Below are 26,443 nucleotides of genomic sequence, written 5' to 3'. Positions count from 1 at the left end.
GTTCTCTCTCCACTTTATTAGAATATACTTATTAAGCACACCATCATTATCTCTGCTAGTGCAATGAAATTTAAAGATAAAACTAACAGGATTACACAGAAATGATGTTTCTTCTATTGAAGTTACTCTACAACACATGATGTACACTTGAAAATGATGTCTTTCCCTTAGGTGCTTTTGACCCCACATAATTTGCTACTGAATTCCTATAATATGACTCAAACTCTCTTCCTTCCAACCCCCATGGGAGTTTTGCATAAGATGATCCTAACAGTCAGTTTACTTTGTGAAGGGAATATCAACAGAATGTATAGGCTGGAACAGATGGGAAACACAAATGCCACCACAATGGGGGGAAAAAAATCCTTTATTTTTTTCCATACGTTGCTCATCTGTACAACATGCAGCTCAAGCTTGTGATATTAGGTACTCAGTTGCATAAACACTAAATTCACTATTAAAAAAAATAATGTTAATTTAATTCTGTTGAATGGGAAAAAGGCAGTTTTTCCAGTTGAAAAGCATACTGACCTCAATTTTACACTCTTATCTTCACCTATTAGATTTCAAGCGGTGGGGGTCAGATTGCAGGTTATGAGTAACCTTTTAATAAAATGGAAGTAGTTACTTACAATCATGTTCTAGCTAAACCAGCACATAATGAATCTTTGTCATAAAGGTTTCAAAAAATGTCAGCTGCTTAGCCACATATCACGTACAAGTGCAACAGGGCCAAAGAATGCAAATTGTTTTTCTCAAAGGAAAAATTCTACAAGTTACTTTCAGGAAGCAATAGCATCAAAATACTGAAGGCTTCGGGAATCAATACTCAGCAGAGTAATACTAGATGGCGTGCAGAGGAATGGCACTGCTGAATGAATGAATGCAGTCATTAGCACTGACAGCAGCGTGGTTTTCAAGTGAACTCAGTTTTACCCTCCTCACCTGACTTCTCAGGAACTGTACTGAGAAAATGGATTAAGTCAGATTGTGAAAGAGAAGATATGCTTAAGAGCACAATAACAAGATTGTACACAGAGCGAATTCTGTCCTTGGATATCCAGTGCTCACATGCTTCTCTTGGTTAACCAAAAGGCACTTAATGTCTCTGGGGACTGTAGTGATTGAGGTGTTTCAGGAGCAGGGCTCTGGGCTTTTCCTGGGAAGCATAAGAGAAAAACCTTGAATTATCCAATCATCCTTTCCCTGTTCCAGGATATTAAAACAGGTTTTTAGTATCTGAGATTATATAATTATTTGAGATTCTCAAACAAATGGCAGTAACAGAAGTATAAAATGTAGTTACTTACTATTGGTATAGTTTTTGTTTCATTTTGCTAATGTGCATTTCTTCAGTGTCAACTACCCATTGACAGAAATGAGGAGGAGAAGGACACATATTGGTCTCCCATCCCCCTTTCACCTTTGGATTCTTACGCAGATATATGGTTGTCTCCCACTTTTCAACACTGCATTTACACTATAAAAATATTTTTCAAATTTTCTGCATCTCATTAAGTTGGTCCTACTTAGTGGCTTTGTACAATCTTTTTCTTAGAAATACATCCAACCTAAACTATTTGTGTGTCCATTTGAAGCAGTTTTTTGGGTATCTTACAGCTTATTATGAGTTAGGGTCCTGACAACGTCTGGTCAGTAGAAGCCATATGAAAGCAGCATGCTCAGATATTGGAAGAATCTGGGACAGATATTGAAGTTCCTTTTTGTGACTCGTAACTTCACAGAAAAGTGCAGCCAAGAAGACACAGAATATTTTGCAAATTCTGAAACTATTTGCTATATTGATCAGCTGAAAAAATGGAATATGTTTCACTAGGATTTTCAAAACAAACAGTTTTGACTTTTGATTTTAAAATGACATTTTCATTTTGAATTTGTCCTAAATTAAAAGCAAAATTGTTAAAAAAAGAGTCAAATAATCTGAAAATTAAATGGTTCATTGGGGGCAAACAAAACATAGGTATTGGATCTTTTTTTCAGCAGGAACCCAACCAACCCCAGAAACCAAACAATCCCTTACCAGCACAGCCTTAATATAGTCCCACTTAGAAAATCCAGTTACATTTTAAAGAGGAAGCAGTGCTTAGGCCTTTTTAGCTGGAGATAGGGTCATTATGATATAGAGCCAGAACATGGGAGGGGATGGTCCCAGAGCATCCACCAGAAATACAAATTTAGGAGTGGCATTCTACTACCAAACAAGACCCCACTGGACATAGAGATTTGTGTGACTACCTTATTTTCAAACTAGTTTTTTACTCCAGCCAGTCTTCTGATTATATAATCTGATGCAAAACTTCAGTATGAATATCAAAACTTCTTGTGATGCATTTACATCTTCCAATGGCCACTGTTTAACTGACCACTGTTCATTTTCCCAACCTAATACTCCTTCAGCAGACATCATGGAAAGGTCAGAAGAGTGCAAACAGTCCAACAGCAGAGGCCTCATAAGAAATCCATGCAATGGAAGCAAAATTAAATGACGTATAACTTTAATTAGAGGAGTGAACATATTTACTTCCTCTCTGGAATTCAGTGCTGTGTTTGGACTCAAAGGATCTATATGAAATTTATCCTCAGTTGATCCAGAATGTGCACACCTCTTCCCCCACCATTTTTGGTGGTCTAAACAACTTTGAAAACAGATAAAGGGGGCTGTTTGACTAGAGAAGCCCTAGTGAAAACAAATAGCATGTAGCACCACTCAGATTTTTGGACAGACTGAATTCTAGAAGGAACACAAAAGAAACAAACACACAGACAAATATACTAAAACCAGCTGTCTTTCTTCAGACCTGAGAAGTCAACCCAGGCTCTGTGCTTCTCCCCTAGCACCAAAGCCTTCCTTTTGTCTCTCTGAACTCTGCTCCTGGTGCTTGTAACCCTCTCTGTGGCTCTACACTTGCTCATTTATTATCAATATTGCAGCTGATTCCCAACCTTCCAGTCAGGCATCCTGTAAACTTCTGCCTATCTGCAGCTGGTTTTTCAGTCTTACGTGCCTCCTCCTAAATAGGCTCTTTACACCCTAGCAGGAAGGAAGAGGATGAGGTGTGGTGCTCTTCTGTGCTAAGTAGAGAAGCAGCTTGTGCCAGCAGAATCCCATGGCTGCCAGCTGCATCATCTATGAGGTCCCATTGCACTGGCAGAGCAGCAGAAAGGAGCAGCAGAAAGGAGTCACGATGCAGAATCTGTCATGTAGGAAGAGGTCTTCAAAGGCATGGATGGCTGATTTCCCATGGAAAGCCAGATGGAATTGGGTGCCTAAGGGAGGAGAAAAAATCACCATTGCCACAGCTAGACCCTGGCTTCACAGCTGCCAGTACTGCCCTGTGTGTTGGAGCTGCCCTGATACATCAGTGGCCTTTGTGCTTCTGAAAAGTTCCTTTCTATGCAGTGTTTTACACCCACTTTTCACAGATATAAACAACTACACAACATGTAAAGCTGTGGAAAATCAGGCCCCCAAAGTCTCCTTCATTAAAACTGAGATATTCACATTTTAGCCAATTAAAATATCTTCAAATAACCTGTAAAACCAAGATTCTGGAATATATCCAAAACCAACAAATGCTCCAGTACCTGCAGCAGGCTTGTCACAAACTGGAGAAAGCCAAATGTGCACTGTGGGTCTAGGGAAGGAAAAAGTTTGAATGGCATCGTTCTACAGCTAGCTGACTTGGCCCTGGGGTAAGCCGGCTTAGCTCATTTCACTGGAACATGCACTCTCTCATGCTAGGGTTGAACTGGCTGTGCGTATGTAAAAGAGAGTGTTTTTATTAGTCTTAATTATTGCCAGTCTTTGCAGCCAAATCCAACTCCATATTCTTCTCAAATATATGACACTTGGAAAAATGAAACCTTCCAATATCTAATGTTAGAAGAATTAAATGTCATTAAATTATAGCTGGGCTATAAAAGTGCTTTTGAAAGTGTTACATTTCACTCCAAAAGTATATGGCTTAACAGGAGTCTAATAGCAACTTCTTGACTTTTTTGGATCTATCAGTGGATGTTATACTGCATTCATGAAGCACACAGTCCTACGTGGATGCAGAATGGTCAGTATGCAAGTATGAGGTGATAGCGATGAGCAGTTAGGAAAGATTTAAGGCACATGCAAATTGATCCTGTATAAAGAGGACTCTGTAGGATCACCAAATTACTCCTGTCTAGTTGCATGAATAACTTTACACTGGAGAAAGTGTAACTAAATTCCTCATTAACACAACAAGATTGTGCTTAAGTCCATGTCTCCTGCTCCCAGCCCCACTCCTTTATTAACATGTAGTCTTGTGAGAAACTGAGCGGGCTTGAAAAAAACGTTAGTCACTTTAGGCTGGCAAAACAGAACCTTAAAAGGGATGGCAACAGCCTCCAAGGAATACCACATCATGGTGGCGGTCTTTACTACTGAGACAGAGGTGGCCTCAGGACCATGGGCCAGCTTTGATCTGCATGAAAGGGGAAATGTTAAGGGAGCAGAAGTCTGGCTGGAGCCTGGTGTGGTACAGCTATCGTGTGCCTTGCAGTGTTTTTTGGGGACCATGGGAAGCAAAATATTGATTAAAACTGAAGATACTTTAATTTACACAGTGGGCCAAGCAGGTCCCTTGCTGCTGTAGAACTTGGCTATTCAAAGGTAACATGAAACCATTGGTGATGTGTAGGGGGTGCAAGCGGGTGCACCTGCACCCCCTGAGATGGGCCCTCAAAGTGCCAGCCACGAAACTGGAAGTGATGGTGGAAGTGTACTTCTGGTTGTGCCACTGGCTCAGTGATTGGCTGCTGGGGAACTCCCCCACACCCACACCCATTGGCCATGTTGAGACTCGGGAGGCACCAGTTGCCCATGCATGAAACCACTTTTGTCCATTGTCCCAGGAACACAGGAACTGGGGCCTAAGTATAGAGGATTATAGACACTGCTTCACCTTTGGCTATATCTATACTAAGCTGCCTCTGCCACCAGAACTTCTGGGCCAGGTACAAATGTTACATTTTTACTGGTATAAGTGATTGGAAACCAGTCTATACCCATAACAAAACAGCAGTTCAGCACTCAAAAGTGGTCTATACCTGTAACAGAGCAGAAGTTTGTAACGCATAGATTTGTTAAAAACTAGTGGAACCCTGTTTAAGATTTATGTCCCCATCAAAGGGTGAATGTGTTTTCTATTTGCTACCGATCCAAACTACACCGCTTACAGAAAACTGTTCAACTTAGATCAGTTCCACCTCAGGCTTTTTGAATGTTGGTACCTAGCCCTGCATGGTGGACTGCAGCCACTGTTGCCCAGCCACCAGCACATGTGCACATTCACATGCTCTAGGTAGCTCTGTGACTCCAGGTGGGCTGCCATTGCCAAGTGTACTGCGCGAAGGCACTGGCTGCTGAACGGGCTGCAGCAGCCAGCTAGCAGCATGGGAATGTCTCCATGTGCCTTTATTTGCCTGCTAGTACTGAGAGGAGCCTTATTTCACTTAGCAAAGGTGCCGCTGGCAGAGTAGTGGGATCTGCTGTGGGCAAGGGGTCTTGAGCATTCATTGAACTGCTGCTGGCAAATCTCTGTAGCATGGAGTACACCTTACTTCCTCACACATGTAGTTCATGCTCACAATAAACCGGAGCAATCTTGCCCTCCCTGCCCTCCCTGTGCTCACTATCTGTATAGCTTTTTGTATTACATGGGGAGTTTCTATATGCCAATTAAGTTATCTTGAAAGAATCAAAACCATAAAAACAATAACCACGGTGCAGTGCCTACTGGGATACTTTTTCTGTCAAAACTGTCGTTTCATCCAAACCGGAATTTCCCATGAGAACATGCCAATTCTGACATTTCATTGAGAGAAAAAAATTATTAAGAGTTTCAACCTGTCCATAACAATGTTTTCTGCATAGAAGGTTTTGATTTTTTTTGTTCTACGCTGACTTTTAGTTTGAAATGTCTTTCCTTTTTTGTTAATAAACATTCAAATTAAAATGTAAAAAAACCCCAACATTTAGTCAACGTGGAATATTCTGGTATTCCTCAAGGTCAAATATTTCAATTCACATTAAATGAACTTTTGGGGAATTTTGTTTTGTAGGAATTTCAGAATTTTTTGTTTTTGTTGGAATTCAGAATGAAACAAAATTCAAAATAGTAAGATTTCATGTAAAACACCAAATTACTTCTACTTAGTAAGGGGATTAACTCCAAAAGGGAGAGTGTCTAACTAAATACCTCATAAGCATGATAAAAGCTGTGTTTAGTTCCCTGCCTGAGACCTAGCCACTCTTCTCCCACCACTACTCCTTTATGAATATGTGGTCTGGAAAGAAAATGAGAGTTGTGGAAGGGCATGAGAGTTTGGGCTGAGGTCTGGTTCCTATACAACGCTGCCTAAAGCACAGAACCCGCCTTTTAAAATGGAGGATGACCTTCCGTCTCTGCAACCACACACAACATTTGTACATGACAACGGTTTCTCTACAAACTTCAAAGACTTGCAGAACTGAAACCAAAGTGCAAAAAGCTAAAAACAATTATTTGAAATCATCTATACAGATCCATTAACTAGCGTTTCCTCACAGTCTTTCCTTAGCATTGATTCAATTGCGTCTCTGACTGGACTATTCCTTCTCCAATGAAGCACATGGGAACTTTCCACCAGCAGGCCATATGCCCACAATCTGGCATTATCAATCCTGGGAAACATCGGTGGTGTGGAACAATAATCCTTTCCTGCACAGTACATTAAAACACAGGCGTTGTCTAAATCTCTGGCAGATATGATTTCTAATCAAATAAAGGAATCTAAATGTGGCCATCTCTATTCTTTTTTTAATCTCTTTTTTCTGCCCCACAAAGTAGTTCGACTGCTCATTATTGGCATACTTAAATATTCAGCCGAAAACTAGGAAATGCCTTACCTGAGTGTCTGCAGTTGATTCACTCAAAGCCTGTGCTTTGCATTTATTTCAAGTAACAAATGCTTTCTCTCTTTCTCTCTCTCAAATCCCTTTTCCAGAAGATTAAAATGGGACATCTAAAGAGGATATACTATCTGGAGGCATCCACCATCCTAATGAGATTGATGCTGTGTAAGGTGGCTTTGGGTTATTCACGCCATCTCACCAAATCACTTTTAATTTCTGAAAATGCCTCACTCAATGTCAGTTTATATCCAGTAATCTGGACAAATGGAGAGAAATGAAGAGACCCTAATAAATAAAACAGTTTAGCTAGTGCTAAGCTAAGGACCACCATGATGCAAGCTCTAAAGGCAAGGAGCATTTGTATTGCTAAAAGCCAATTAAAGATAAATCTAAAAAAACCCAAACTATCATTACCCCTAGAATTGAAAGACAGAACAGGGTGGAAATAACATCTGGCTCACATAAAATGTATCCAGTTGCTGACTCCTCCCACTTCCACTTACTGATTTACAGCCAAGAAGTTATACCTGCCAAATTTCTCCTTTGATAGAAAATCCATCTGAACAAAATTTAGCATTGGCAATGAAAGTTTAGAGGCATGTGTGAAAAATCAGGGACCCTTTAAAGAAAGACGCCACTCCACTAAAAATGTGACAAAACCCCTATCATGCAATCCCATCAATTGCTTGTTGATATCAAGTCCCAGAATAACGACTGTATCTGAAATAACTAGCCTGAACACAATTGGAACGCAAGCATGGACGTGGGGTTCCCCAGGGACAACTAGCAGCAGGACTTCTTGTGCCACCACTAGTTGTCCCCAGAGAACGCTTGTGCCACGCACTCTCTGGTGCACAGCAAGTTACCCCAGGTGGGGTAGGGGAGGCTGGGGCCAGCACTGGGCTGACCTCAGCAGGAGGTCTCCTGGGGCTGCAGCAGCAGTGATCCTGCTGCTTAGAGCCTGGCTGTCAGCTGGAGCATGGCTCTGGTTGGCCAGACTTCGGTTTTGAGTGGTGCACGCTGAACCTGCATGTACCACTCCACTTGTTTTTTTGCATGGATTTTTTTTTACCCCTGGATATCCAGGGGTCAAAAAACCCCACTACACTGCTCCCTTACAGCATGGAGAAAAGCTTAATGTGCACTGTGTGGCGCTGCAGATATGTCTGTGATGCCACATACCACACAGCTGCTTTCGTCTGGATGCGGCCATTTAGGCTAGAGGTGATTGGATTTTTTATGAGGTTAGCCTCATTTCTGGTTATGGAATCATTCATGAACATGTTTGTTTTTTACTATGCATTGACTGTTCCTAAACATTTGCTGAATATTTTCCATGAATAATTTTAAGCCTATGGCTTGTTTGGATCCTATAACTTTGCCAAGTTTACTATTTTGTCCTTTGTGCTAGTACTCTTAAGCATCATTTCTACCCCTTGTTGGATTTTTAAACCAGAGAATAATTAATTGGTGAATAAAAATAATGAACTCTATGGTATTGATTTTGAGATAAACAGTAGCTTCTCCTGAACTCTGAGAACATCTGGGGATCAAATATTTGATAGTTATCTAAACACTTCCAAGTAATGAATAATAAAGCTCTGCATCATGACAAATCAAATTCCATACCTGAAGTCACAAAAACATTTGTGCATTATGTAGTTTTTGTGTTGTTTTGCTTTTTAAAATATTGAATCAGCTCTATCTGGGACAATACTACTAAACTGGAGGCATTGCAGGTCCTGAGGAAATCAAACTGAAAAAGAAATTATTTTGGTTCAACCCAAAATATTTCCTTGATGTTTCATTTTTGACTATTTAACTATGTGTTGATCTCATTTTTCACTTTTAAAATTTAGGTCAAATTTTAATTTCAAAACAAAAGTAAAAATATTGAAACTTTTTTTTAATATGTATTTGTTCATTACGTTTTTGGCTGACAGTATTTGCCAAATTCAGTCAACATTTGGAGACAGTTTGGATCTCCCTAATATTTTCTTTTTCTGTCAATTTTACTGTTTTCCAAAAACATTTTACTGTGTCCCAGTCTGAGGTATCACCCCAAAGAAGATGGAAAAGCTCAGGACATATCCACAGTTCAGTGCTGTTTATAATTTACATCCCATATAGAGTTATGTCTCTCTGCGTATATATAGGTGTATCAATAATTCCCCTTACTCTTTCCTATTTATGAAGCAGGCTAATTTCAACCACAAGAAACACTCACCAACCTTGTACACAAATAGGCAGCTTTTCCCTGCTCCTCATGGCTATCACGCACAAGCTGACACAGTTCTGGAGGTCTGGCATAGCAGGTAGCACAGGGAATCTTGACCTGTGCAACTGAACTGGGGGCTTCAGGTTTATTTGATATGGCTGTCCCATAGATGATCAAAAGAATGAAGGAGAAACAAAACCTCATGTTAAGTTTTCTACAAACATCCTTGGCACAGAGCTCCCAGGTATATTTTTGGTGCCCAGCATGGGACTTTACTGTAAATAACTTGGAGTCATTGTGAATCAGGTGAATCTTGGAATTCACAACCATGTCCTACAGTGCCCAAGTTACTAGCAGTCAAAAAAGCTTCAATACTTATTAACATAGAAAATCAGTAGTCTATTTTCATTGTTTAGACATTCTGCAAATATTGCCTGAACTACTGAAAAATCCTTTCTTTTTACTCTTGCTTCTTACTCCTTGTGCAAATTCAAGCATACCTAGCACCTTGACCTGGTTTGAGGAATGGCTATACAATTTGAAATATAATGTAGCTGTTCATGTTTTAAAATTTCTCCTCACCTAAATTTTCAATTAATTGATGTTAAACTATATTTGAATCTGTAAAAATGGCGATGGATTTTGGGTATGTGCAGCTATTCGGGGAGTTTAGGAGGTTGGATTGAGTTAAAAATGGCCACCCAATCTAAAGTGAGTCAGGATGGAGGCGCTAGTGGGGAAGCTTGGTGGGGTCAGGGGGGCAAGCAGGTTCTGGTGGGTTGGAGGGGCTATTGCCATGAAGTTGTGGGAAGGCAGGTGGAGTCCACAGCGAGGAGATCAGGGGGACAAGCAGGGTCCATGGATGGGGGATTGGGGGCTAACATGATCCACTGGGCAGGCTTGGAGGGATCAGGGGGACAAGTGACAAGTGAGGTCTGAGAAGGTGTTGGTGGGGTCCAGGAGGGTTTGGCAGAATTGGGGAGGGCTGATTGGAATGAGGAGCTCTCTTCCCCCCCGGACCAGGGGCTATTTTCAGTCCCCCTAAACCAACAACCATTCCCCCAGTGAACCATTTGTCCCTCTCCCACCCTGATTTACTCCCTCAACTCCCGGCACTGGTGAACACTGGTAAGCCCAGCACCAGAAGTGGCTTGCAGAATGTAGGGTTTGGTGGGCTTGGGGGGGCTGGCTGCTTCACAGGGGAGGTGGGTGTCTGTTTAGGATGGGGCAAAGGGCTTGGGGGGCAAAAAATCCTGGTGCCAAGGGGCAGGTAGGAAAAGTGCAGCCTTGGGGTTGGGGCCAGTAGCTGGGCTTTCCCAGCCAAGGGCTGCACTGGAAACTGTAAAGAAGTTCAGTGAGGTAGGTCTTCCCTGACCTGATCTAAGTTAGACTACCTTTGGGGTGGGCTTAACTTAGATTGCGTCGGTCATTTTTACACCAATCTAAACTTCCTGACCTTCAGTACAGTTCACGCTTAGATTGACCTAACTAGGTATCTTAGCTTAGCGTCTGCACCTTGGCAAACTAAGTTAGATCTGGTGGCCATTTTTAACATGATCTAACCTCCCCAAAAGTTTCTACGTACCCTGAGTGTCGCTTGATTATCTCAGAAGAAATTGCTGATTTCAAAACTTTAACTAACTTCTCTAATCATTTGGTCAGTGGGACGGTGAATTACCCCAGCAAGGCAGCCAAGTTTAAGCTGGAAAAGAACCAGATTTATTTAGCAACCGTATCAAAAGCAGAAATTGTCCCAAGAGGCTCAAGACTCATATTCTTTTCAAATGCAAGCCAAGATAGATACTCTAAAAAAGTTCAACGCATTCTATGTAAAGGTAAGTGGAAAATCTATTTCTTATTTAAATCTGTTTAAGATCCTAACTTAGAAATAAGTATGCTCACTGAATTAAAAATTACAAAGTCATTTTAGAGCCAAGACAAACTCTTTATCCTGATTGCTTTACCAGACTTGCACTCTTTGTTCTTACTCCACTGGAGAAAGTCAATGGAGTTACCCCATATATAAGCACAATGTGAGTAATAGCAAAATTAAGAAGGTCTGTTTCACCTGCAGCAATTCATACCATGGCTAATGTTTAATGTAGAATAAGGAAACAGAATGAAACAGAATGCTGCATCTTTTTGGATGCCAGTGAAGCTACAGCGATTTACATTAGCAGACAATTTAACTCATACAAACCTGACTTTATATCTGGACAGCAAGGGGCCTTTTGTGTCAAATCCTGCTTGTCTTGTTAACAAGACTATCACGATATACAATAGTGGAAGAAGGTTAGTACTTTGTATTTTACCAAGGAATATTTCAGATGTACTGAAGCACCACCGTGCATGGCAGTCAAATAAAGTGATTCTACTTCTAAATAAATGTTCTTTTAAGATAAACAAATAAACAAACAAAATGACTGGTGCCAAATCAAATCTTTGCAAGGATGGCTGCAAGGACAGCTTCAAGGGAAGCCACACTCAATTTTCCACCAGGTTTGAAATGAATAGAGTCCTTTTTTAAAACAGAACAAGTTGGACCCACAGGACATGTCCTGATGAGTGTGCACATGCAGGGGTGCACGTTTTCCGTGGGACAAATAGCAGTGGCACATATTGGTGCCAGGTGAGGTAGGGGAGGGCTGAAGCCAGCACTTGTGCTGGCCCCGGCAGCCTTACCTGGGGTCCTGGTGCCTCCCAGGACAGCAGGGGCACCGAGCCAGCCACATGGAGCCTGGCCAACAGCTAGAGCATAGCTCTGGTCAGCCAGGCTTCATTTCTGGTAGCACATGATGCTGCTATGTACGCTATGAAACTTTTTTTTAGCACTGGTTAATTAGCAATGCTGCAGACAGTCTGCACATGCTGTGTATGATTTGTGTTGCCTCAAACAGGTTTGAGGCACTGCTAACTGCACGTGTGCTCTTGGGATGTGCCTATAGGGGATAAATATTGTTCTTGATTACAATGGATTCACTTTGAATCAGTTCAATATGGCTTCATTATAGCTGAAGCCAAAATATAACCCAACACCAACAAAATACTAGGAGGTTTTAAAAGATTTATACTACTGCACCAGTTCAGGTCCTACATGGACCCAGTCACTAGGGCTGTGCGAAACAGCAGCGTTCTGCTTCGACATCCATTTCGACATTCTGATGGGACAGTGCTTCATTTTGAGGTTTGTTTGTTTCGAAAGCATTGTTCCGTTCTGTCAAAATGGTTTGACGCTGCTTTGATCGGGCTGTGATTGGGCTGGGGAAGGGATCGTCTTCCTGCAGCCCCATGGAACTCAGCTCGGTGGTGGGAGGTTGCATGCTCAGGGGCAACCAACATGGGTTCATCAGTGGCAGGTCTTGTCAGACCAACCTGGTGGCCTTTTACGATCAGGTCACCAAATCATTAGACGCAGGGGTTGCTGTGGATGTAGTCTTTCTGGACTTCCGGAAGGATTTCGACACTGTCTCTCACCCTGTCCTCATCAAAAAGCTGGGAGACTGTGGTGTCGATGCCCACACAGTCAAATGGGTCGCCAACTGGCTGGAGGGCCGCACCCAGAGGGTGGTAGTGGATGGGTTCTTCTCGACCTGGAAGGACGTGGGCAGTGGGGTTCTGCAGGGCTCGGTCCTCGGGCCCGCACTGTTCAACATCTTCATCAGTGACTTGGATGAGGGGGTAGAAAGCACCCTGTTCAAGTTTGCTGATGACACTAAGATGTGGGGGGATGTGGGTGCACTAGAAGGGTGCAATAGGCTACAAGCTGACCTTGACAGGTTGCAATGGTGGGCGGATGAGAATAGGATGGGGTTTAACACTGATAAGTGCAAGGTGTTGCACATGGGGAGGAAGAACCGGCACCACACTTACAGGTTGGGGAACTCCCCTCTTGCCAGCACGGAGACGGAAAAGGATCTTGGAGTCGTCATTGACTCCACGATGAACATGGGCCGGCAGTGTGGGGAGGCAGTCAAGAAGGCCAACCGCACCCTGTCATGCATCCACAGATGCATCTCGAGCAGGTCCAGGGAGGTGATCCTCCCCCTCTATGCGGCACTGGTCAGGCCGCAGCTGGAGTACTGCGTCCAGTTCTGGGCGCCACACTTCAAGAGGGACGTGGACGATATGGAAAGAGTCCAGAGGAGGGCCACTCGTATGATCAGGGGTCAGCAGGGCAGGCCTTATGAGGAGAGGCTACGGGACCTGAACCTGTTTAGCCTCCACAAGAGAAGGTTAAGGGGGGACCTTGTGGCCTGCTACAAACTGGTCAGGGGGGATCAGCAGGTACTGGGGGAGTCCCTGTTCCCCCGTGCGCTGCCAGGAGTGACCAGGAATAACGGTCACAAGCTGGCGGAGGGTAAGTTTAGATTAGATATTAGGAGGCGCTACTTCACAGTCAGGGCGGCTAGGGCCTGGAACCGGCTTCCAGGGGAAGTGGTGCAGGCTCCTAGCCTGGGGATTTTTAAAAGGAAGTTAGATGAGCACCTTGCCGGGGTCATCTGACCCCGGTGCTCTTTCCTGCCAAGGCAGGGGGTCGGACTAGATGATCTACCTAGGTCCCTTCCGACTCTAGCTACTATGAAACTATGAGGTGGGGAGCAGCACCGGGGCTGGCGGAGCCAATCGGAGTGCAGCCCAGCAGCGAGAGGCAGGCAGAGCTGGCACTGCACTCCGATCGGCTCTGCCAGCCCCACCAAGTGCAGCCTGGCTGCGGGAGGTGGGTAGAGCCAGGGCTGCGCTCCCCAGCGGGCTGAGCCACATGGGGCTGCAGAGCTGCTGGGAGAACAGCTCTGGTTCTCCCCTGTCTCCCACCACATGGCTCGCTTCAAAACTTTTGAAACATTTTGACTGCCCTTGTTTTGTTTCAAGGCTGTTTCAAAGCCCTTCATTTTGTTTCAATTTCACTGTTTCAAGCTCGAAATGAGTCAAAACAGTGTTGAAACAAAACAGCTGGCAAAATTTTGCACAGCCCAACCAGTCACTCCCAGCAGGGCTGGGGGTAGTGTGACTAGCATCTACCACATGTGAGTTCTTCTTTCTTTTTCTTTCAAATTAGTATACTAATTTGAAATGTTTTTCACTCTGGGCCTGCTGGGGAGTGGGCTGGATGCATATTGTTCTCTGTATCTTTAAAATGTGTCAAGCTGTATCTGTACAATCAGACCTTTGGGAAAGTCCCAAGTTATGGTTTTTAATATTTGTGGGACAACTGAGAACTGTCTGTCTTGGCTGCCTGCTAGTAACTGTTTTGTTTAGGATCCCTGACAACCAGGTTCCTTTGAGGGGGTGGCTGGAACTCCTCACTACCGCTGTCAGGCGCTCACGACATTAAGAAAACCCCCTGCCACCAGCATGCTTTTTACAGAGCACTGAAACATTTCTGTCTCATTTCTATGAGCATCAATACAGTTCTTAATGCTAGCTGAAGATGGACTGAGGGAAAACCATGTGTTTAATGGCCGCTTTGCTAATGGTCTCCGATTGATTCTATACAGAAGTCTTGGCAATTAGATGTATCACCACATTAGGGCCCTCTTTGGGAATAATGGACCTCATCCTTCTCATACTAGTATAAATCAGATGTGGAACTGGTATAGAGAACTGGTGGGAGAAAAAGGAGGGACATGTAAATGTATACTTGCTAACTAGCCCCAGCTGACTGGCATACTAGTAAAACTTGATGAGAATTTGCTGTTTTCCCTCATTTGACATATGATGCTTCAGTTTCCCTTTGTTTCTTCTTGCCAGGAGCCTCCCTTTACCCATGCCATCTGGCCTGGATTTGTTTAAAAATTAATTTACTACAGTAGTTTAAGATAATCGTAGTGGAGAATTCTGGCGTGCTATAGAAGCAGCAGTGAGTTTTATGAAGAACCAGCTGATTGAACTGAAAGGAAAGAAAACTTTAAAGCAAGAGCAAGTTAGTCCATTTCTATTTCTCGTTTATCTGAGAACTTTAGCGCACCAGCTAGAGAAGAACCAGAATACAGGATAAAATCCTGTTTAACAAAAGGAGAAGCATTGTTTGGTATTGGATCTGGGCCTGAAATACACTCCCAGATCCGAACCTCCAGATCTGGTGAAGCCCTGGTTTCAGGCCAAAAACTGGGGAAACTCTGAATATACTTTTTAGTCCTATTATTGAGATCTCAAATATTTCAGTTTAAGTCTTGCAGGAAAGATGATAGCAGAGGTGACAGCACCAAAGAACTGAACAAATGAGCACTGGCAATTTCCCCCCAGGATAATTCTTTAACAAGAGCAGCAAAACTGCAGTTCACATGCAAGAGGACCTGCAGTCTGTGAATACAGGGTTGTCTTGTAGTAAGGTATATGTGAAAGGGATTCTGGGACAAAAACAGATATACAAATGAATGTTTTATGACAAAGTAGCAAGCAAACTTAAGTGATGCTTCTTTTTTTCCATCTCTGCATGGTCAGAGAGCCTCTTGAAGACACAAAAATGCATTGGGAAAATAACTGTGTACTTAAAAATATTTTAAGTACATCAGATTATTGTATGGGGAAAGGGACAGAATAACCCTTTTCCAAAATGGTGCACCTGAACTCAAATTAGTCAAGGTGACAATGCCACGTGCATCTTCTGAGGTAGCACGGTATATGAGACTAGGCCCCTGACAGCTAGAAACTTGAAAGGATTGACACTGAAACACTGGATCTGTAATGACCTCTCTCTCTCTCTCTCTAAATAAGAAACTTTAGGCCTGTTGAGGCCAGCCTGACTTCAGATTTTGATCAAGGCCTGGCTCTTGTCCTGTGTGATCATTTGATCTCTTGATATTCTAGTAATCCTTGTTGCCAGGAGAAGTCCATACTGAGGAGAGGGATAGATGCCAAAGCCTGTGAGGAGTGCTCATGAATGAGTACTGTGCCAAAGGCATGCTGACATCCTCCTCTGCCATCCACAGAGCCTGTCACATTATCACAGAAGGAAATCAGATTGGTCAAGCATGACTTGCTCTTGGTGAATAGTTGCTGGCTGTTCCTGATCACATTGTTTGCCTCTAGAGGCTTCACAACAGATTCCTTGAAGACCTGCTTCATAATCTTTCCAGGTGTTGAGGTCTGCAATTGTAAAGCTGAATTGTTTTAGGTGCAGGATTGTTTAATATATAATGAAAGTACACTGCCCTTCTTTTCACTTGTTCTTCAGGGATGGTGAGGTTGTTTTCACGCTCGTCGTTTATTGATCCATCATAGCTGTGATGAAAATCCCCTGTAAGCTGTTTCTGGAAATATTATTATAAGTAATTCATAGCCTTAGCTGTGCTTTGGCTGCAGGCATACCATAGCACAAAAACAAGCCTGAAGACCAAGCTTGAAGACATGAATTTCCAGGGCCACAACAATGTTACATTTATTATTTTTGCCAAAGGTTAAGTAAAGTGGTGTATTTTCTTTTCTAAAGCAGCAGAAAAGGTTCCTTCTTTTGCAGCAGGAAATAGAAATGTTGCTGATTATAAAAAGTCTCAACTCAAAGGCAGAGAGAGTCTGGCGGTGGATTCTAGGCAAAGAACAACAACTAATGTCAGGCCATATTATTGATTAGTCTGCCTGTTGCTCTGTGAATCAATTATCTCAAGTTTGCACCTTGAAGCTAAGCTATATGGTCAACATTTACCTCTGTCTGCTGCATATCTAAGATTTTTAGAGATGTATGCATCCTAGCAGGCTGGGAACTGAGTGGCAGGTCCCTCTTCATGTGATGAGGGGGACCATTTAAAAATTGTCAAATGCCCACTGTCACCAGTTTCACTTAGTTTCCACTTGCAAGGTTGTGATTGTCAGCTGTCTTAATGCATCTTAAAACATCAAAATAAAGAGATAAGGTGATTACTTTAGGGATGAATAAATAGAACTAGCAGGATCCTTAAATGCTAGGCATATTGACAAAAGACAGTTGGTCTCATGACTAGCATTGTTGGCCAAAACTCAGAAGACCTGACCTATTTCTTCCCCTCTGCTACTGATATTTGTGTGAGCTTGGGCAAATCACTTCACTTCTCTTCTTATTTATTTATTAGACTTATATGCAAAAGGCTCAGAGTGGCTTACAATAAACAAGAAGCCCATAGAGAGGATTCCCCAGTCAAAACCCCCAACCCTGATATCACTGTTTCCCCTTCCATCTTTCATTTCTCTGCCTGTCCTGCAGAGAACTTGGGTTGTAACTACCAATCCTCCCAACACTGCTGGTATCAATTATAAATATTACCTTTCCTGTTTCTCAGATAGAAAGCCTGAGTAGGTAAAGGGCCAGAAACTGGTTTCAGTTTCACCAGTGAAAATTTAGATAACCTCCTTCATTTTCCTGGGAATACTCCATAGTTTTACCAGAGTTATAGGAAGAGAATCTGGTCATAAATGACTCACACAAGATTACATTATAAATCAGTGTCATGTCAAAGCTAATATTAGAGAGCAGGGGAGGGTTGGCTCCTATTCCTGTAATAAAAAATTCAAACATGGAACTTATTCCAGTGCCACGGGTAAGATTTCCAGGACCTATGGAAATAGGTGGATACAGAACCAGTAACAGGGGAACAGTGAGCCTGAAAGATTTATTATATGACAGTCATATTGGGACATATATCTCGACAGTTAACGTTCAAAACAAGATGCAAATATACAGTGACTGAACAAATTACCCAATCATCTCACCATATTTCTTTATCTAGAATACGTATTATTACAAACTGAGCAGGAGAAAATGTTTTGCCTACCAGATTAACCAGGACATTGGTAACATAATTTTAAGTGTCTTTCAAAAGACACCTTGCAAGAATCTGAGGGCTTGTTTCCTGCTTTACCTACACCAGTTTTATACAGATGTAGCTCCATTGAATGCAGTGGTTTTATTACTAATAAACACCACAGTGAGACCAGAACAAGTCTTGAATCTCTTTGAAATATCTTGTTGAATTTCTAGTCATCTTTTCACTAAAGCATGAATGATTAGAAACAGGGTGGGATCAACCTCCGACTCTTTTGAGTTCAGGCTCAGTTCAGGCAAACAGCTAAAAGCTAAGATGCTTACTTGAAGGTTATAAAAATCAACTCAGTCAGCATAAGAGGAGTGGAAATCTCTGTAAAATAGACTCTTTGGTAATTTTTCTCTTTTTTCACTCCTGGCTCTGCCCAGAAGTACTGAAAAAACAGCATTTCTTAATGGTATTTCAGCTGTTTTCCCCACAGGAAACTGGAAGTGTAAAAACAAAACTACTTACGGCAACATTTCAAGTAGTGCTAGTGTACCAACTTTTAACAAGGTTCCTCAAAAAATGTTATCCCGAGTTGATGACATGTAAAATTCTCTGGTGAAATACTTATCATCTCAAACTCAATCACTTGCCCCTTCTATCTTGTGGTTGTGTCAGATCTCCCCAACTGTGGGTCTTCTAGCTTTGACAGAGACGTCATAGATGAGAGAACATTTGGGAAGCAATTCGTTTTCAAAGGTTCTCAGATTATCTAATCAAGTGTATTTGCTCATGTCGAATGTGCCTGCAAAAAAGGACGATCACATATGAGTTTTCTTTCTGCTTAATTCTGTAAGTGGACATTTTCTTTCTACTGTCTCCAGTAATAGAAACCTTCTCTTCATGGCCTTCTGATAATATCCCAGGGCATTAATTGCACTGTTTGACCTTTCCATGATACTGTAATTCTTGGATGACTCTCTCAAGGCCTCGTGGTGCCTTGTACTGCTCTTTAATAGAAGCAGTTCAGTTTCCTGCCCAGGACTGATATGGATTATTTTAATTTATGATTGGGAGTACAGTACAACCTCAGTAAAATGAACCCCATGGGGCCAAGAGAAAAGTTTATTAAAAGAGATTGTTTACTAGCTCATTAAAAGAGGGTTAGCCATTTTGCTGCATCATAATATGAAAAAACAATCTATTCTTGCCAGTTGGATTTGTGAAAGTAGGGGGCTGTTATAATTAAGTGGTACTGCGCACACAACGTGCTTGTGCTCTGAGGATATGCGCTGTGTCAGGGGCAAAGCCTGGGCAGACCATGTCAGGTCAATACCAGTAATGTAATCTGGAAGGGTGACTGAGGCACCAGCCCCTGGAACCAGCTTACCGGGGGCACCAGAACAATGTCCCCAGGAGCCCATGCCCCAGCAGCACCAGTAGCCCTATGTCATTGCTGTTGAACACGTAAGACCCCCCATTCCTCTGTCACTCTCTGTGCCCCCTTCCCCTCCAATGCTCAGAGACACCTCCCCACCCGGTACACAAACACTGCTGCATATACCTCTAAGCCCACCTATGACTGCTCAGGCTGAAGAACAAAACAAAAAACTCACATGTGCAGCACAACAGAATTTAGGACATGGTGTCGGGACTTTCTGGCAGACTGCACATTTTCCACCATCCAGACAGGACTATGTTGTCTATAAAGCCATTGGATGCCAGTGTGGCCAGACACATCTGTATTACCGAGCAGCTGATCCAACTGATCCCTTTACAATTATGTAAAGATGGTGGAAATAGATGTCACCTTCTGCTGCCTCTATGTCACCATAAAAAGTTATGGAGGCACAAAACAACAGCAAGTATATACTGATGCCTCTTGCTGTGCAAAAGGTAGGAATTAATTGTGCTGCTTTATTGTAATGGATGTCAATTTGATTTAGGATGGGAGAGCACCGGAAATCAGAGCTGCCCGTACTCTCCCACCACCCTGGACAGGTGCTGCCAGGGCTTGAGGGGCCCAGTCCTCTGTGCCCCAGAAATTCCTGCTCAGGATCAGGCTGCCCTGGGACTACACCAGAGTGTCCTGGCTTTCCTCACCGCTATAGATATGCTCCAGGGATCACCAGGCGACTTCTCTGGAAAGAGGGAAGTCAGAGGTCCTTGCTTGCAGATGTGTACCCTTAGCAATTTCTGGGAACCCTGGAGATTGCTGGGGGGCACATCTCTGGAAGTGGGGAATACGTTGCTTTTTATCCTGCAAGAACAATGGGCAGAATAATGGGTGACATGTATTATGCCCAGTGAAGTGGATCAGCTGTGCTGAGATGTCCCAGCACAGCTGATCCAATTCATTTGGCAATGCCTATTTCTAACCTTAATCCATTTGCCTATGAGGAGATCTGTCATTACCTGCTGACTGAGTGGCACCTCAAAGAAGAGAGGTTTAGTAAACTGTGAACTAACAGCATGATGATTTTCAGATACCAAAGTCTGACAATAATCTGACTGCCCTCTCTCCCCTGCCAATGATGTGCCCGAAATAGAAAGTACCATCACCAGAGAACTTCATTTCTTACAGCTACTGGGATTTCTAATTCAGGGTCCCTGAGGCAATGTTGTAAGGCTCCAAATTACTTGAACTCTAAACTGGCTATTAATATGACAATTACAAAAAGAACAGCTTATGATGAAATATGCACTAATGCTCATTAGGCCTGCGATCCCAGGTTTTTGTCCTTTTTAAGTTAAAATTAATCAGTTTAAACTTGCGTTAAATAAGAAGTAGCTATAAGTTTAACTATTTTTTCCTGCTGGGAATCCATTTTGGATTACAGCCAGTGAGGCAGATCTTTCACTCATCCAGAGCGAGAGCTGTCCCGTTGATAAGAACCTGGGAATCTCTCCCATTTGTGCGGCAGTCTCCTTCATGATAATAACAAAGCTTGTGAAGGTCACTTACCCCATTGTAGGTCTGGGTCTGGTTGCTGTTCCTACCCTTTGGGTCATCCTTTGAGCCCAGCCCTGAGCATATTCAAACAATATGGCCCAAAGGTACCCAATAGCTATTCCAGCCACGTGGTCTCTGATGGGGCCTATTCTGTACAAGGGTTTGTTCCTGCCTCCCCTTCTGCTGCTGGAGTCCCCTCCAGTACCACCTGTGGGTCTTTTTTGGGGGTTTTTTTGCTAGTCCCAGATATTGGGAGATGACCATCTCTGTGTCTTCCCCCTACCCCCAATGCTCAACTGAGGAGGTGGTAAACTAGGATGAGCAGCTATGTTAGGCAGACTGAGACTTCAGGTTCAAGGCCATAATCTGACAAGATGAGTCATTTGAAGATTAAACTCTGTCCCTGTTCTATACAGGGACTTAACTCTGGGAAACTCTTTTTTTTTTCATTCTGCCCTTGAGAAACAGCATGTGTATATTTTCTGTAGTATGTTGTATGTGAGAAAATATGGGGTTTCATATTCCGATCTAAGGCAGACCTGAGCTGACATATTTATGACTTCCCCAAATCCAGACTAGGATCCAAAGTATTAATTTACCTTGGCAGACTCCTTTCGTGTTATTCAGCTGTCTGCTCAATGATCCCTCTCAGGCAAAATATAACAGACACAATCCATGCAACTAACAGGGCTGTGCAATGCTAATTTCTCACTAGGGTGATCTGTCAGTTATATCCTCCTCCCCTACCTTTTACCTGTTTATTCTTTAGACTGTAAGTTTTCCACTGTCTTTTCCATAATTTTGCAGCGACCATTGCTAATTGGCCTTCTTCCCAATGGTTGCCATAATATAAATATTTAACAGCAGGAATGACTCTTCAGCATTTTGTGTACCTGTCCAAGGAGATGTATGCATATTTTTGGCATCTGAAACTGAATGTTTCAAATTCACAAGAGTTTAAATTGTAGAGAAATCAGCATTTTCTTATAGAAGAACTTAATTCCACTTCTACTGAACACAGTGGGCACATCTACATGTGCATTAAAGCACCTTTTCTAATCCACATTAAATTTAGTACCTCCAATGTGAGGTACTAAATTACTGTGCATTAGGCTGTGCTAATGTGCAGTAGTACATTTGCATGCATTTTTAGTGATGCTTATGCGCAGTAGACTATTTTACTGTGCATTAGTGTAACATCATTTTTTTTATGTGACACTTTAATGTGCAATAAAATAGTCTACTGCACATTAAAGCACATGTGTAGATGCTCCCAGTGAGAGTTTGTGACCAATTCAAATGACAGCAGGAACAAGTTCAAGACTGTATTTCATATTTTTGCTATGCAGAAGGCAGGGCAGGGTGGCACCTTAGAGAAAGAGTTTTTATATGCAACAATCTCCTTCATCAGAATGGACAGGCAGAAATAAAAGATTTTATATAGAAGGGAAAGGGGAGGAGGAGGGGACACTTTTAATGGCAGTACTAGCTAGATCAACTGAGAAGAGCAAGGCAGTTAACACCTGGAGAGTCAATGGAGGCAACAGCTAGCCCAGGCAATGCAGTAAGACTCCACAGTCCCTGCTGAGACTATGGAAATACATTCCAGTCAGGGACTATTTCTCATTCTGCAATTTAAAGTTAAAACTTTAAAGTTAAAAATGTAAGTGTCTAACTCCCTTAATGGTCCCAGAACCCCTCTCCCCACCCACACTGAAGAAATTAGGCAGCTAAATACCATTTTTGAATCAGACCCCTGCTTTTTTCACAAAACATATTTTTAAACCACCCTTTTCTTGACAAACATCACTCCGCCTGGTTAAAACCTGACCAGGAGCATGGTAATACTCTTTCCTAATAAGGTTGTCCATATGGACTAAAGTTGCATAATGAAATCCATGCCCTTGCATTACGGAATGGAACACAATGAGAGAGAGATCTATTTATAAATTCAGTGATAATAGTGTTGCTCTAATATTAAATCATTTGCACCAAGTTTTACAAATAAATAAGCTTCTTGGAGATTGTCCTAGTGTGAAAAATTGGTATCTAAAAATACAAAGCAGTAAGTTGCAGGCAATGAAAAATGCCCATGTATAGCCTTCTCTCTGTTGTTTGTTTCATGTTATTTTGGAGGTTCAAGAGGAGGGGCTGGTTTTTGGTTTTACCATAAGCTCTATGAAGGAGCATGTATGTGCCTGGAGCTGTACAAGGAGGGATTTAGACCCCTCTGTCTGGAGCAGGCATGGCCAGTTCAGAGCAATGGTTAGAGCAGTACTGAAGGCAGAGTACTGAGCCAGAACCGCAGTCTGAAGTACAAGCCAAGTTCAGGAACCATGGATCTACAGCGGGGTCAAGGAACTAAGAGGAAACAGGAGCATGAAGTCTAGAAATAGGTAAAACTGGAGCAGAAATCTGCACAGGGCAGGAACTGGAGGCAAGGCTTTGCCTCGGCAGGGCCATCCAGAGACTGAAGGAATCACACTGAGAAACACTTACCAACCTGCTCATCTCTTTTATGACAGATTCTGAAGACTGGGCATAGTTGCACGGGGAAGAGTTTCACAAGGGGTTTGGGGCCTAATTACTTTGTGCTGAGGGTATGACCATACAAATAACCTGGCTCTTTGGCATTAGCCCATTGTACTCTGTGCTTCAAGGTGGTAATCATTTGCTGCTGTCCATTGTGAAGCAGATAACCCAAAGCAAAAGCTTCCACCCACTGTTATTTGCACTCAGGCTGTAATTCTAATACAATGGTATGGTGGCTTTTTTCTTTTTACTTCCTCTGGCCCAAGATGTTTTAGTCATAAAAGTTAATGAATAACCCATTATCTTCAAACAGCAACAAAATGAGCTTGATTGGTTGAGCGCAGGTGAACCTTCCTCCCATCATTTCAGTGTGGCATGTTGGTAGATATTCGTATTGCTAGTCATTATTTAGTCATTCTGTTGTGAGACCAGTTTTCTTCTTATTTCATTTTTTAAAATTTGGGCACTTGAAACTGCATTTAGTAATTATAAAAATGATGTATTTAGCTACCTGCCATGCTCTTCATGGATAGGCTTCCATGGACTGTTTAGATACTAAGTTACAGGTATTCACTCCTGAAAACATAGGACAAATGTGGTCCTTGCCCAAAGAGCTTAGAGGTAGAGCCACAAAGGCATTTAGGAATCTAACTCTTGATAGTATCAATTGACCTTACCGCAACATAAAGAAGCATGCCATTTTCTCCTGCTGCCAAGTGCCTACCGAAATGCCCTGACTGTGCATTGTGCATTTATCAGCCTCCTTCTTCAAAGAGAACGGTCTTATGAATTGCACTGATGCCAGCCTTTGGTACAGGTCACCAGTGATCACCTGGAGTGGAATCCATCTCTTGCCACCAATTAGAACAAAGAGCATGGACAGAAATCTGACATGTGGCAAGGTGAGATTGGCTTACTTCAGTGAGCCACTAGGATTGTGTCCCCTTTTGCCAAGGTGCTCAGAAGATGGACAAATTCTCAAAATAAAACTGAGTCCCTGCTTAGGCAAGAAATTCAGACATAGAATAATGAAAACGGGCGCATCTACACAAGATGCCTTACTACACAGTGAGATTCCAATGGGAAAAGCCTCAACTATACACTTAAGTGGATCTAGGATCTAATTTTACTAATGTGGAGGGTGTGGCATACCTCCTCTCAGACTATGTAGAGGATGGGTGAGGTGCAGCTGGAATCCTGGGACTGTTGGGGACAGGAAGCAGGCACAGGAACAGGGGACCGATCCACTATCTCTGCTGCTGTCCTTAGCGGATGCAGGCGTGGAGGAACCCCAGAGCCATGCCTCACCTAATGGGACCTGATGGGCAAGAGGGGTGGCTGTAGGAGGTGGCTGCACAGGATGCTGGGCTCAGCCAGAGACAGTGGCAGCGGTGGATGGGTTTCATCTTCCTGTGCCTGCTCCCTGCCTGCCGTTCCCGTTCTCCCCCCTCAACCTTCCCTACCTAGGAGCAGGTGCTTGCATGGGAGCATTTCATTGACTATATAAGAATTTTACAGAAAGCCACTGTTTTAAATGTTATCACAACAATCACAGATCCCATATGGCCTGTTAAACGCTGAGCTGATCATACCAGAAAGCTGCTTTACTTACAGCACTTTGCAGAATTGAATTCTGTGCTATTACAATCGGAGTTGCATTCATTACTAGCATAAACAGTTACACCTCTGTTTAGGAGCTCAACATGGTGAAGCTGTTGGTGCTCAGCATCACAAGTATCAGACCACAGCAACAGCAAGGCACAGGCCGTGAGGTTTACAGTAGATCTGGAAGGAAACTAAAGACCAGTGTCACTTGCTCAAGTTTGTGTGTGAAATTCCTCCAGCAGCTATCATGATTAGCTGCAGCAATGTGACCCTGTAGTATCTGACCACCTGCTGCATGATGTATGGAGTGATTGTAATCCAGCTTTTATAGTTCTAGGAAGATTTTCAGACAGCCAGACTGATTTGTAGTAGGAATGTTCAGCTATTTCAACACTGATCTAAAGCTAATCCCCAAACTTCTCTAACAGAACAGAAATTAACCCCATTTTTATTTAGCACAGAACAAGCTATGCTCTTATTTATTTTTCCTTTAGCTCCATAAGAAAATTACACAGTCGGGGTTTTTAACAGCACACAAGGATCCATTGTTCTTAGCAATGGATCCAAACAGCAAACTTCTTTGTTAGCCACTGTAGCTACAATTCAGGGTAAGGGTATTGTCTTAGCTTCACAAGTTGCTTGGGATAATTATCACAAAATACATTAATTAAAAACCCTGATGGGCTACCAGTTGCATAGCATTATCATTCATGACCTGCACTGTTGTTAGATAACTGATCAGGACGTGATGATATGTCAGAGGCAGAAGCCAGCGTGATGCTAAATTGCTTTACTGCTCGCTGCTTGACCATACCTGTTGCCATTGGCAACCGTGATCAGCACTAGTCTGCACCCAGGGAACTAATAGGGAGAGAGGACTGCTTTTAATGCCCACCTCCCCCAGTTCAGTGCTTTGTAATCAAGAGATAAGAAGGGGGAGCACAGGCTTCTTTCCATTAGAGGGGAGCCAGGACTAAAACTGTCACCTTTATAGTTACAGTCCTAATTTGTAGCTAAATGGGGAAAAAAAAAAGGTCAAAGTTTAGCAACCAGCAGCAACATCAAGAGGCAGATCTAGATAGCACATTTTGAAGTCCCAAAGAGGCCCTTAGTGACTGTGGGAGTAGCCTGCTTGAATGCCTTCACTTCAAAGCCTAGCAGCCTAAATCACCTCCTCTCTCTGTCTCTGCGTTACTTTAACACAGAAAGCTAATGCCGCTGCTGTTTCACTTGGGTGTGGAACATCACATGGTTCCTACGGTTGTGAATATGAATTATTTTGAGAATCTGTCCATCTTCTGAGCACTTTGGCAAAAGGGGACACAATCCTAGTGGCTCACTGAAGTAAGCCAATCTCACCTTGCCACCCGTCAGATTTCTGTCCGTGGTCTTTGTTCTAACTGGTGGCAAGAGATGGATTCCACTCCGGGTGATCACTGGTGACCTGTACCAAAGGCTGGCATCAG

The 26,443-nt window shown here is 42.8% G+C and overlaps 1 long non-coding RNA gene across 1 annotated transcript in view; it reads right to left on the bottom strand.

Moving 5' to 3' along the window:
- Positions 1 to 18,164: 18,164 nt before the first annotated feature.
- Positions 18,165 to 26,443, bottom strand: part of LOC149865038 (uncharacterized) — a 58,510-nt gene continuing 50,231 nt past the window's right edge. The window contains exon 3 of the long non-coding RNA XR_016442358.1: positions 18,165 to 18,692. This is a non-coding gene — a long non-coding RNA (uncharacterized LOC149865038). The remainder of the gene's footprint in view (positions 18,693 to 26,443) is intronic.

The sequence above is a fragment of the Crocodylus siamensis genome, chromosome 5 (genome assembly GCF_052110815.1).
Source record: "Crocodylus siamensis isolate JL-2025a chromosome 5, ASM5211081v1, whole genome shotgun sequence".
Classification (NCBI taxonomy): domain Eukaryota; kingdom Metazoa; phylum Chordata; order Crocodylia; family Crocodylidae; genus Crocodylus; species Crocodylus siamensis.
The sequence above is the reverse complement of the archived record's forward strand: the minus strand, read 5'-3'. Positions and strand labels throughout refer to the sequence as shown.